Genomic DNA, 14,581 nt, shown 5'->3' with positions numbered 1-14,581 from the left:
TTAAAAAAAAGTATTCCTATCAAATTGGCAAAGGTTTTTGTACAACACAAATAAGTGCTTGTGCCCATGGCTGATGAGAATATGGAGGAATGAACACCAGTGTTTTATTCTGTATCTAAAGATTTATGAAAAAGGATGTTTGTTCTAGTACAAAAGTTTAAGATAACTTAAATGTCCATTAATAGAGACCTGGTTAAATAATGGTGTAGTCATGTAAGGGAATACTACACATCTGTTCAAAAGAATTAGGTGTGTCTTGATTCTTTAAGATTTTAAGATGTATTACATAAACCAAGCAACGGAGCAGAATGAAAGTTATCCATGTGTACATATTCAGAGATACTAGTAATTATATTTTGTGGAAGGACATATGAGAAACTATTACAGGAGTCACAGTGGTTACTTCAAGAAAAGAACTAGAAGTAAATGATGGAAGACTTCTACTTTTCATTTTATACCTTTCTGTATGATTTGATTCTGTGCAAGGGCTGCTTTATTTTAAAACATGAAATGTGCTCAAGAGAAAAATAAGTTACATCTTTGTAGCTAGTTGACATGGAAAAATATCTATCATATAAGAAGAGAAACAGCTGGTGCAGAATGACCAGATTATGACATTTCATCACGTTAATGATTTAATTTATATATAAATATAGATGCAGACCAATATAGTGTTTGTACTAAAAAGCCTGGAAGGGCCGGACACAGTGGCTCACGCCTATAATCCCAGCACTTTGGGAGGCCAAGGTGGGTGGATCACTTGAGGTCAGGAGTTTGAGACCAGCTTGCTAACATGATAAACCCTGTCTTTACTGAAAATACAAAAAGGGTTGATCTCCGTCTCTCACCTGGCTCTTCCAGGCTTCCTCTTACTCATTTCCTTTTTAAATCCCACCTGCAGGGAAGCCTTTATAGTTCAGAGTGGGATAGGTGAGAAATCTCTCCAAGGATCCAGTTTACCTACCTGAGTCTTTACCTACCTGAGTCTTAGTCTGGCATGGTGGCGTGTGCTTGTAATTGCAGCTATTCGGAGGCTGAGGCGTGAGAACCGCTTGGATCCAGGAGGTGGAGGTTATGGTGAGCTGAGATCACACCACTGCTCTTCAGCCTGGGTGACAGAGCAAGACTGTCTCAAAACAAAACAAAATGAAGGAAAACAACAGAAAACAAAACAAAAAAAACCTGGAAGGATATATCTGAACTACCAATGTGGCTGACCCTTAGATAGAGGTGGACAAGTGTTGAGATTGCAGTAACATTTACTTTCTTTGTACCCTAATTTTGTATAGTGGGCCAGGCACTGTGGCTCATGCCTGTAATCCCAGCACTTTGGGAGGCCAAGGCAGGCGGATCCCTTGAGCTCAGGAGTTTAAGACCAGCCTGGGCAACATGGCGAAACACTCTTTAATTAAAAAAAAATTACTGAGCTAATTTTGTACACTGATAGTAAATTATGGAAAGGAAAACAAAAATTTTTCTGACGGGGAGGAAAACTCAGAGAAGAAAGACTATCCAGCCCTCCTGCACCAGCTCCCGTTTGCATGAAGCAGTCCCCCTATGCAAAAACAAGGGTTGGTCTCCATCTCTCACCTGGCCCTTCCGGGTTTAACTATCACTCATTTCCCTTTTAAATCCCACCTGCAGGGAAGCCTTTATAGTTCAGAGTGGGATAGGTGAGAAATCCCTCCTAGGATCCAGTTTACCTACCTGAGTCTTACCCAACTAGAAAAACTGGAAAATAAAAATCAAAAACAGAATGTTCAAACAGGATGCTGAAAACTAGCCTAACCTGTAAATGAAATCAGCACCTTTTAGAGCACTACGGATTGGTAAGAGGAGCCAGCAGCCAGATGAAATGACAGGAACCATGGGCTGGAGAAGCAGCCCCCGGCACTCCCAGGGACCACCTGTGAAGTCCCTCCACTCTTTGAGCCTCCTCGTTTTTCCCATTTGCTCATCATATCTATTTCTCTTAGCTGTAGAGGCTGCTATGAGAACATGTGGGGGCAGAAGGTATGCTATGAAAATGAAAGATAATTAACCAATGTGTAAGCCCTGGAAGGTGAAGCTTGAATCACAGGCTCATTATGAATATTTCTAGGAAATCAGAAGAACCCGAGATGTTCATTAACCCTAATATGCTCTGACATTCTTAAGAAAATGCTATGACAACCCAATTCCAAAAATTATTTTCAATTACTTTTCATATCAAGATCTCAAATACCCTTAAATGTCACCTTAAGGCTTACATCATGACTGAACAATAATAGGTGTGAATGCTACTGGGCAACCAATATTATCCCTATTGACATATTAATATATGTTCCAGCATCTCCCCTCCTTCATAGATAATGAAAAGTTGTGTTTTTTTTTTGTAGTTGTTGTTGTTACTGGTGAGAGCCACTATTACTGTGAAAAATAAAATAAAAATGTTTAAGCCAGCTGAAATCTCAGTTTAAAGTATAAATCAGATTCCCAGTTTGCTGGGGAAACCAGAAGAGGTTTGAGCAGGCACGCGCAAGGGGAAGAGGCCCAGCAGAAGTTCCTAATGCTCAGGCCACTATTAACCTCTTGAGCGGTTCTTCTTCGCCATTTGTTTGAATCTCATTCATCATTACTCTAGTTACAGAATATTTCTCATGCAGATTCACAAAACAAGATAATTTGAGAAAGTATTTAAATTACAAGGTAGTTGATGGTTATTTGCAGAATTGTGTCCCCCTAAAAAGATGCACTGAAGTACTAAATCCCATACCTCAGAATGTGGTCTTATTTGGAAACAGGTTCTTTACACATTTAACCAAGTTCCACTGTGGTCATTAGGGTGGACCTGGGCCCTAATCCAATATGACTGGTGTCCTTATGAAAAGGGAAAATTTGGCTACAAAGATAGATGCACACAGAGGGAAGAAGATACAAAGAAGCAGGAAGCAGGCCATGTGGGGATGGAAGATTTTAGGGAGGCAGCTAAGCTCAGGGGCTCTTGAGGCTGCTGGCAGCTAGGAATGAGGGTCCAATGGCCCCTCCCCAGTGCCTGCAGAGGGAGCACGGCCTTGACAATATCTTCATTTTGGACTTCTGACCTCCAGAACTGTGAGGCAATACATTTTTATTTATTACCTAGGTATGCACCCATTTTGTGAAACTTTCTTACGGCAGTCCTAGGTAACTATTATATCTACTATAGTCATAGTTCTTAAGTGGAGTGAGAATAAAACCTCAGCTGATTCCAGCATGGGAAGTTTGTGTGATGACATAAGTAACAGGAGCTCATGGCTTCTCCATTGCGGGGATGGGTTTTTCTGAAAACACTCAGGCAGGAGGTGGTTCCCTTCCTGCAGAGTGCAGAGAGCCAGTTAAACCCCTCCTTCTGCGGCAGGGCAGAGGGGAGAGGCCCAGAGCCCTGCCCAGGCCAGCAGGGAGGGTGCCATCCTACGCTAGACCATTGCTTGGCTCTGTCTAGGAGCTAACACTGTGCACAGCTGCTCAAGCCCTATCTGATACCCACACAAAGGCAGTGATACAGCTCCTCAGAGGGGGTGAGAGTCCCGAGCTCAGCAACCAGGTAGTGACCCTTTCACACCAGCCCTCGAAGCCAGCAACATTCCAAACAAACAGAAACAGAAAAACTCAAGAATACCAGTTACTGGACCCCATCTGACCGTGGATTTTTTTCCTAGTGTTTTATTTTTGTTTCTTCTTTTTGTTTTATTTCAAAACTTCTTTTGAAAGGAAAAATGAGCAGTAAAACTAGAACCCCAGTGCATAAAATTTTGTGTGTATTTGTGGGAATGTAATTTATTCCCAACTGTGTGTGTGTGTGTCATTCTATTATATGGAGTCAGTTTTTAGCTCACCCTTTTGTAATCTGTGGGAAGCCAGGAAACAAAAACAAAAATAAGCAGATACTGTTGAAGAGAGGACCCACGTGGACCAAGAAGTCCCACATGACGGCAGCGCTGAGTAGGCAGAGCCTGAGGCTTGGAAGCTGCCTCAGCAGGAAGGTGCAGCTTTGTTCAGACCCGCCCTCCATCAGTGCAGGGTCAGGCACAAGCCTCAGGCCTGAGCCTTTGTTGTCCTTCCTCCGGCAACGCCTAAGGCCCAGCTCCGCTCCCTTTGGTCTAAAGAATAGGCCAGGGTAGGAGGGGAGGGATGCTGACATCACACAGGATGCTAGAAAATAATGTTATAAATTTGGGGTAATTTTCCCTGTTCACCTCACCCTAGCAAAAGGCCTTCTTTTGTCAAAATTAAAACCATTTACAAAAGTGCAGGCTTGTTGTTGTTTTGAAGTATTTGAACCGCTAGGTGTTTTCCCTGGGACTCAGTTTCAAAATCAACAAACAGACACCTGCGTGAAGAAGGAAAAACAGAATCAGTGATGTCATCATCCTTCCTCAGCAGCACTTCACGTGAGAGGAGCCGCCCCTGGGTCCCACTGTCCCCAAGCAGGGACTGCACGGTGCTTCAGAAGCCACCCAGGCATGGGAGGGAAAGGAGGAAAAGTCAAGTTGTTTGAACATTTGACTATGTTCTCCTTACTATGACTGGGCTGGTAAAACTGTTTTTCTGAGAGCTTCTTGTTCATCTGGCTTTTAAATACTTATTATGCTTGGGGTTTTTTTCTTTTCCTTTTTTTTTTTCTGAAGGGTGAGAGAGAAGCAAAATTTCCACAGTGTGAACTGTCACGGGTTTTTCCTCTGCAGTACAATCAGAGTGGCAGCAAGGTGGTTCTAAAATGTGTGATTTATTTATAAACATCTCTGGAAATATTTTTAAAATTAAAAAATGCCAAGGGTGAGGCCGGGTCATAGGCAGCCATGAGAAGTCAGATGTTTGCTCTGGATGTCGGCGTTAGCACTCTCCCACAAGTAGTTTTAGAGTAATTTAGGGTCAATTGGAAACGTTCTGACTATACTGCCCCGCAGTTTTCGTTTCAAGAGCGTCTGGATCGCAGTTCCGGGGAAGCTGATTTGAGTTGCTCTGGGCTTGAAATACAACCTTGCTCTGTAGCGTTCCCAAGACGAACACTGAGGCAGTGTTTAAAGAACAGCGTGGCAGTCCCTGTGCCCTGGGCTCTCACCTTCGTTTCCTCCCTCTCCCTTCCTTTGTGCTGCGTCTTTCCCTTGCAAGGACACCCGCGGACAGAGAAGGAGGCCAGCAGAGGATGGGGAAGTCGGGAATGCGACCCGCACGCCCTTCCAGGTTCACTCTGCCACCTCTCTATTCTTTCCAGTCTCTTCTCACTACTCCATTCTAGTTGGGAGTGTTTCTTCAGTTGCTTTAAGTAGGGGTGGGAAGAGGATGTTTGGTCAAAGGGCATCGAGATGGAAACAGGAGAATCGAGGAGTGGAAGTAAGGGGCCAGAGATAAAGAAATAAGAGCTAGGAGGAGGGAAGTAAATAGAGGCAAAGACGATGAATAATACCAGGTACACAATAGACAGGGAGTGAAATGAAAACGGAGCGACGCGTAGAGGTTGTGCTGCAGAAAGGAACAATTTAAAACTAGAAAAATGTGAGAAACCTGAAAACAAACAGACTTAGAAGCCCCTGCAGGAAAGCAAAGAACCAAATGGAAGTAAGAAACAGAACCCCAAACAGGAAGGACGTCTGAATGAGAAATGCGATTGAGGGGAGGAACAGAGGAGCCTTTGTGTTGTGTTTGCAGATTAGAGGGAAAATGACAGAACAGAGAGAATCCAAGAGTGTTTATTCCTTGCACCTGGCAAACAAAAAATTCATTATTTTTTAATCATGGAAGACGTATCTCTAAGAGGCACTGGCCCTTTCATGCTGTTGGCCTGTCTCTCACTCATCTCAATCCCTTAGGATTCTTCTAAAAAGATAAGGAAACCCAGCACAAGGAAAACCAAATTTCCACCCAGATGCTGTTTATATAAAGTTTATTTTATAGAGATGAGTTCTTCTGGCCCTTGGAGTTCAGGCTGGGATGCCTGTCCCCAGTGGTGAATGATGTGCAGCTTTTTGGTCCCTGTAAATCCCAAGTAAATGACAAAGATATCTCAGTCCGCTAAAAACACGAGTAAAAAAATGAAATCATTATTTGCATGATTCCCATTCCCGAAGCCTGCCTTACCATTAATAAGTTAGAGGTTGCCTTGTAAGTTTAAATAATTTAAGAAATGGAGTAATAAAAAATATGTAAGTAAAGCATAGCCGATAAATACAACACACACCCAGGAGAAGTAAAGATTAGTTATTTCATTACTGCAAATTGCTGTTACTAAACATTATGATAGATTACCAAAAAGATGCCTCTTCACCCCCTTCTATAATTTCAGGTTATTAATTTTATTCACATACAAGTAATTATTTCCTTCCATGCCTCTCTTGCCCTGTTTCTCTAATAAGGAAACAGGAAGAAAAAATGCAGTAGATAAAATGCTTAAATTGGGGCTGAGACAAATGAGAAAAGATATCAGAAACAAATAACATTATCAGCTTTTAGCTCCATAATAAGCTCTTGTTTATTTAGACTCTATTAATTTGGAATTTATAATAACTTGATTGGGATCTGGGTAGAAATTTTCCTTCCATTTAGCAAACCCTGTCTTGCTAAGTAGTGCAGAAGAATGATGTAAATGAGATTACAGGGGAAATGTTTGAAATACATCTTTGAGCACTTCAGGCAATCCCTTATATATGAATAATTAATATAAGAATACATATCATTCTTATCCAATAATTATGTGGTAATTCAGAAGGAATTTGTTAGGTCACTCTGCAGAGTAAGAACACGTGTATTTGTCACTAAACAGCTCTCTGACCATAGGCAAGGCACTTAACTTTCTCAGCCCTTATTTTTCTTACCTGTAAAATTGGGTTGATAGTATCAACTCTGCCTAGTTTGAGAGGTTGTTTTTATCATGAAATGAGAGAATGGATGGAAATCCATTTTGAAATCCAGCCCTCCCTCCAACAGTCTGTACCAGTGAGGCTTTTATGCTTTATATAGCTGTTACATGGTGACATGTTTAGCACCTTCAGCCATCACTGAATTTCCCTTTCATTAGGGAAACTCCCTAATGAAATGTGGTGTGTGTGTGTGTGTGTGTGTGTGTGTGTGTGTGTGTGTGTGTAGTGTGTGTGTGTGAGACACTACTTCTCCTCTGGCCCCTAACAAATCCTTGGAGTCATTCTTTGTGTCCTGGGAACACTAAACATACTTAACATGACACAACTGGAGAAAGTTATTGTATTTGAAAGAGTCTAAGCTTTGGAGTCAAATTCAAGTCCTGGGTTCAAATTCAAATCTTCCACACAGATGAGTTAGCTGGAACGATTATTTCTCTGAGCCCCAGTCTTTTAATCTGTAAAAATGAACAGTATGGTCAGTTTTATACAATTTTTTATGAAGTCTAAAAGATAATGTACATAGCACATGTCTGGCACAGAATAGGCACTTCAAAATGTGATGATTATATGAAAGATAAGTTATCTTGAAGTGATATTTGCACTGTATACAGTATCTAAGACTCCCCACTTCAAATCTCTGGCCCTTATTACAGTTTAGTCCCCAAATTACAAAGCCAAAGAGAGGGTCACAATTACAACATCCAGGTTTTTTTTACACAGATAACCTGTATTGCTTTTGGTCAAATGTATGTTGCAAAGTATTAAAATAATGTCTTCTCAATTCTAAACCTCCTGCTTTTTCACATTTGGGTGTTTTAGAAATCAGAATGAATTTCACAATCGTCAAAATAAACATGTCAACTGCTAGATAGAAGAGTTGCTAAGAGGAATTGTCATTTGCTTGTAATAGTTGAAATCAGCCAAAGCTTTCAGAATAAAGGATTTTCAAAGCTGGAGATGTTGGTGTTTATGCTTCATAAACAGATAGTTATGCAAAACATCTGTCTGTCAAGCACTTTCAAAGAAGCTATTTAACTTCTTGCAAGATGTAATCAATTAAGGGGAAAAAAGATTCCAGATCAGGGGTGCTAAAGAGGTCAAACTCACAGGCACTTTTGTCAAAGTGTCACCACCTCTTCTTTGCAGCAACTGCCAATGTTCTGGTGACTCCAAGGGAATCTTTGGAGTGTAGTTAAGATGGAGTAATTACATTAATAAAACGCATGCTGTTTGTTGCTTTAAAATGTGTATATTTAATGTAGCATTTCCTTTTTCTAATATCTAATGATATGGTTTGGCTGTGCACCCACCCAAATCTCATCTTGAATTATAGTTCCCATAATCCCCATGTGTTGTGGGAGGGACCTCATGGGAGGTGATTACATTATGGGGGGGTTCTCCTATGCTGTTCTCACTATATTGAGTGAGTTCTTATGAGATGTGATTGTTTTATATGGTTTTATCATGAGATCTGATGGTTTTATAAGGGTCTTTTACCGCTTTGCTCTGCACTTCTCTCTCCTGCCGCCATGTAAAGAAGTATGTGTTTGCTTCCCCTTCTGCCATGATTGTAAGTTCCCTGAGGCCTCCCCAGCCATGCGGAACTGTGAGTCAATTAAACCTCTTTCCTTTGTAAATTACCCAGTCTCAGGAGAGCAGACTAATAGATCTGAATACAACTATATTTTAATTCAATAAATTAATCTCCTTTCTTCTGACAGACTTAGCAGAGAAAGTGTCTAGCTTTTTAAAATCATCTAAAAACAGCTAAATATAATTAAATTTATATTTAAGACATCTGCACATTGCTGTATGTGTGTTATACTTTAATAAAACATTAAAAAATTAGAGATGTGTACTTGTGTATTTAGCTTGAATAGTTGAAGATTTGTCAGCATGTACACAGTTACAGCTTCAAACTAATGTGTAGCCATTTATAGAACACACTTTCTCAGTCAAGTGTTGGGCACTTTACACTTGTCATTTAATATTAATAATAATAACAGCTAATATTTATTAAAGTATTTACTATGTGCCAAATACTTTCGAGGGGTGTTTCATCTCCTTTAACCATTAAAAGACTAACTGAGGTAAGTATTATTATTGCTGACTATATGAGATGAGTATTAGTTTTACAAAGATGGAAATTCATTCATATATAAGGCACATATAAGTCACTTTGTGAAATGATACAGCTAGAAAGTGATTGGGGAAAACCTAGAATCCAGAAGCTTGCATTTATATATTTCTTCACAGTCACCCTGAAAAGTACAAGTGGGTCATACTGTCCTTATTTCACAGATGAGCACCCTGAACCTCAGAAATGTTAAGTGATTTGACCGTATCACACAGCCCGCAAGTGGGAGAGCCAGGATTCATAACTGAGCCTGTCTCCAAATGGACAATGCAATGCCTTTCTTGGAGATCATGTTCTTCAGACATGGGTTTCTTAATACCACCTCCAAATAAGCCAAAGAGTGAGAAAACAGGTGTGGGGAAAAGTGGGGGAGAGAAGAGAGCTGAGGAAGCAACTCTTAGAACTTCCAGGGAGCGCTCACTGATTTCTTTAATCCAAGCTGTCCAGAAACTGCAATTTTCCTTTTTTTTTTTTTACATTTACTATGACTATGGGTGCAGTTGGCAATGAAATCTAATTCACATTCATGGAGATATCAAATCACAAATTTTCTCTAACTCGGAATTGTATTTTCCTTTCATCCCTTTTCCTTTCTGGTTACCCCCAATACATATGCCCCCTTTACGATAACAGAAGAGCAATAGTGGACTTTAGGAAGCATACTTTTCCAACATAGGAACCCGCACGGGCAGCCGCTGTTGTCTTGTTCAAAGTGGCAGGTGCCTGGGTCCTGCCCGTCAATGCCAACCTGGAAGGTTAGTCTTCTTTTAGCTTCCTCTGTGTGTTGTTATTTGTAAATTAGTACCGCCCTTTCAGTTTTCAACTCTACAAAAAAACGCTAGCTTCAACAATAATTAATTTGGGCCATTTTAACTGGCTGCATTCTTCCTTATTAGGAACTGAAAATTATGATTGGGGTCATTTCCACTGTCTGTGAAAGAAAAGCTTCATTCTTCATTCATCCTCACTCTCCAGACCCCCTCCAAGACAGTCACGATAATGGCTTAGGCACTTACAGTGGAGGAGACGGCATTGAAATTCAGGATACTATTTTGGTATTTTTAGCATTTTAAAAACCATCTACTACATTGTAGCTTGAGAAATTTTGAAAGACTTCTCTAAAAGTTGGGTTCTAGAGACAAAGAGAAAATAAATATGAAACAATTTTACAAGATTGCTGATTTTTTGGAGAAGGTAACAGACTATAGTAATTTTTATCAGTAGAAATATAGTCTAATTTCCACATAGTTCATGCTATAAATGTCCCAGGAAATAGTGTATGTTGTAAATAAAGGTAGTACTTTAATGTCAGCATCTACCTGAACAGCACAAGTTAAAACTAAAAGGAAAGAAGAAAGAAAGAAAGAAAGAGAGAAAATAAGAAATTCAATTAGACCTCTCATTAATAACCTTTATGGAAAAGAAAGTCTGGAAAAAAAAAAAAAGACTTGCCATAGTCCATGGATTTTGAATGTTTGAATATTTTAAATAGTGGGTTATTGGGTGTGTCATTTTTTTCTTTGTGTTTAATTTCCTTTACAGCTGTTACATAGTGACATGTTTACCACCTTCAGCCATCAAGACAGTTGAAAAATAAAATAATCGGCCCCTCTGAATTTTAGTTTTGGGTCTGTACCCCAGTACCTGTCAGTGTCAAAGTTCCACGGATGCCAGATTCCAAGCTTGAGCCTCACTCACAAACGAAGGAGTTGGGTAGGAGATGTGGACAAGAAATTAAAAAAAAATTAAACCAGTGAAATCTAAAAGCGTTGGTTATGAAAGTTTCATAGGAAAGTGCTAGATTGTCCAACGCATTTGAATATCAGGAGTGATAATATTAATGCCCCCTTCAATAATGATTTCTGTAGTTTAAGACATCACCTACCCATGGAAACTCCATGCTCTGATCACTAGACAAAAGAGAGGCTCAGCTGGTCTAAGGTAAGGGCCCTGTTTAATAAGGCAAGGTGGGTCTGTTTTTGTCTAGACCCCCTAGACAGGTCTCTTATTCAGGAAAAGAAGAATCTGCAAAGCACCAGGAAACATGAAGCTAGTTGCTGAGTCTGTAAGGTCTTCTTTAGCCACTGCTATATTCATGCAGTGGGAATCTACATGGATGCATAGAGTGATAGCATTAGACAGTGCTAGGTTCCAATGCCTGCCTTTCCACTTTCTAGCCCTGTAATTTAAAGAACGTTACTTAAATGTCCTAAGCCTCACTTTTGCCATCTGCAAAGTGGGGATAATAATGGTCACTACCTATCAGGTATGGTAAGGGCCAAATGTCACATGTGTACCTGGCATGTCTTATATGCTAATAAATGCTTGAAATGTGTTTCTGTCCTTTCACTTCTTAGGTCATTTTAAACTGTATGATTTGTATGTTGTGATAAGATCATTTACAAAACAGCTCACATCTCTTTGACATTCCATATGTAATAGAAGCTCCAAGTTCTGCCCTGAGATAAGGCAGTTTCTTAGATGCCTATTGAGGTGTTTAGGGTATAACGTGGCTTCCAGGCCCTGACCTTCTCTGTGGGACATGAGAAATGCAACAGGTGGGAGCCAGCTACCTGCTGAGAAAAAGGATGCCCCAGCCTCACCCTGTGTCCTCAGCCTCCTCAACCTCTGGCCCTCTGGACCTTGGGCCTAGGACTAGGTGTGGACCAGGAGAGTGGCTGGCAGGGGGTGGTCCCAGTGGTGACAGCCCATGTGTGAAGGTGCCCAGCTTGGGCCAAGTAGGCATTAAGAATGACCATCCTGCATCCAGAATGACCAAGTACAGTAGACCAGAGATGGGCTGGTCCACTCCAGGTCTGGAAGGCCACACCATGTAGATCAAGTAGAGGGCACCTGTGCCCGCAAGTAGACACGAAGACCCAGCAAGAAGACTCTGAAATCCCTTCCCCAGGGGACCCGGGAGTCAAGGTCTGAGCTGACTCAGAGCTTCAGGGAGCTTCACCCACTGCCAGGGACTGTTTCTACCCAGCTACCTGCTCCTCCACAGGCTTCTCCCCATCCTTTCACAGGCCAACAATGCAGACTCCGAGAATGGGGATTTCCTTCCTTCCCCCTCTGCCTCGCAGGACTCATGAAACTGTAAACCTCTTGGAGAAAGAAATCACAGGCCAAGGCTGCAGACATCAGTTCAACTAAGAGCTGTTCAATTCAGAAAGAACCTACAGGGCTCTGTCTGCAGCTCCTCTGCAGAAATGTAGGACCCAGATGGGTGCCCTGGAGGCCTAGCCGTCTTCAACCTTTTCCTCTTGTCCACTTCAATCTTCTCTATTTTTAAAAATCAATAGGAAAAAGACCAAAGACCCAAAGGAAAATGGGCCAAGACATGAGCAGGCAGTTCACCCAAAACAAAAGAGACCAAATTGGCCACTAAATATTTTAAAAATTTCTTCCTCTCAATTAAAAAAATCCAAAGTAAAATAAGATTTCACTTTCCACTTGTCAGGTTGAGTAAACTAAAAAAGATATTTACTAAAACATTGCATTGTCTATGATCGGGAGAAGCATAACACAGTGTAACTTGCTATAATGTCTTTAGAGGGAAATTTCAAGGCTACACATTTTTCCTATGCACTCTTACCTGTGAGCCCAGAAGTATGCACAAGGAATCACTTAAAGAATGCATGGTTCATAATGGGGTAGATTTATCTGTCCTCATGTGGCACCATCTCCAAGATACCATATTAAGTGAAAAAGAGTGGGTCAGAGGAGGGCATAAAATATCTCTGAAAGAAGATGCAAGAACCAACAGGCCACAGTGGTTGTCTCCAGAGAGGGAACTGGAGGGCTGGGCTGCTAGGGTGGAACACAGACTCACATTTCACTATACTCTTCTGGATTTTTTTAAAAACCATAGGTATGTATTTCTATTTTAATTAAAAAATACTACCTTTTTTTTTTTTAAAGAAAACTTTCTTCATTTTCTTCTGTTCCCCTTCCTGTCCTGCAAACTTCTCCCTCATTCTCTTCTCTTAACCTCCTTCCTTCCTTTCTTCTTCCTTCCTTCCTTCCTTCCTTCCTTCCTTCCTTCCTTCCTTCCTTCCTTCCTTCCTTCCTTTTGAGACAGGGTCATCTCACTCTATTGCCCAGGTTACAGTGCCGTGACACAATTGTAGCTCACTGCAGCCTTCACCTCCTGGGCTCAAGCAATCCTCCCACTTCAAACTCTAGAGTAGCTAGGACTTCGGATGTGTGCCACCATGTCCATACAATTTTTAAATTTTTCATGGAGTCGGGGTGTCACTATTTAGTCCAATCTGGTCTCAAACTCCTGGTCTCAAGCAATCCTCCAGCCTTGGCCTCCTATAGTGCTGAGATTGCAGGCATGAGCCACTGCACCTAGCCTCCCCTTCATTCTTTTTTTTTTTTTTTTTTTTTGAGACAAAGCCTTACTCTGTTGCTCAGGGTGGAGTGCAGTGATGTGTGATCACTGCTCACTGCAGCCTTGACCTCCTGGTCTCAAGCAATCCTCTTGCCTCAGCCTCATAAGTAGCTGGGACTACAGGCGTGTGCCACCAAACCTGGCTGATTTTTTCTTTTCTTTTCTTTTCTTTTTTTTTTTTTTTTCTGAAGAGATAGGGTTTCACCACATTGCCAAGGCTGGTCTTGAACTCCTGAGCTCAAGAGATCCACCTGTCTCAGCCTCCCAAAGTGCTGGGATTATAGGCAGAAGCCACTGAACCTGGCCTCTCCCTCTCATTCCTGACAGATTATCTTGCCTTCCACTGACATAGAAAATCAAAACATCAGTGAGAACATCAACTCAGTGCACAGCCGGCACTGTACTCTAACTGCACCACATCCATCCTTTCCACTTCCTTTTCTTTGCCCAGTCCGTGGATGCCATACTTAGTAGGACTTTGTTTCTCTTTGGTGAACCTCAGCCCCTCTCTTTCTTTTGGATTTTTCTATTGATATTCAAATTCACCAGTCTCCCAGTTCCTAAACCACCTCCCAGCAGCTGCTCCTGGACACTTTAGTCCCTTTTTTGGTTAATTTTCTTGAAAGAGAAAGTCTACACTGCCTATTACTTGCTCCTTTTCTGGTGCTCATTCTGCAGTCTGGCTTCTGACTCCATCCCCCACCCATCTTACACCTCCAAAATCATGTGTGACCTCCATATTATATTATAAAATCACTGGACACCTCTTCTTGAACTCTCTCTTCCACTCCTTTAACAGTTTTAGTTACCACGTCTATATTTTTAGTGCAGATTCATCAGCTAACTCACTCACTCTATACTGGTCATCTGCTTTAGATGCCTCATAGACACATCAGCCTCAGCATGCCAAAACCCATCTACCCGCCTGTGTTCTCTTTCAGAGAATGGTACTGTCATCCACTAAGTTGACTAAGCCAGAGACGTGGGAGTCTTTCATCTTCCCCTTCCCCTGCTCTCTAATAGCCAGTCTTCCAATTGTCATTTGAATCTGCCTTCTCAGCTACTCTCCTAGTTCTTGCCACCAGTTTCTCTGTGTCCTTACAACAGCTGATCTCTCTGCCTCCAGCCTTGCCCCTCTCCATCAATTCTCCACACTCTTCGCTTTGA

This window comes from Sapajus apella, unplaced genomic scaffold, assembly GCF_009761245.1.
Source record: "Sapajus apella isolate SASKATOON/1434 unplaced genomic scaffold, GSC_monkey_1.0 scaffold1, whole genome shotgun sequence".
In the NCBI taxonomy this organism is placed as follows: domain Eukaryota; kingdom Metazoa; phylum Chordata; class Mammalia; order Primates; family Cebidae; genus Sapajus; species Sapajus apella.
The sequence above is the reverse complement of the archived record's forward strand: the minus strand, read 5'-3'. Positions refer to the sequence as shown.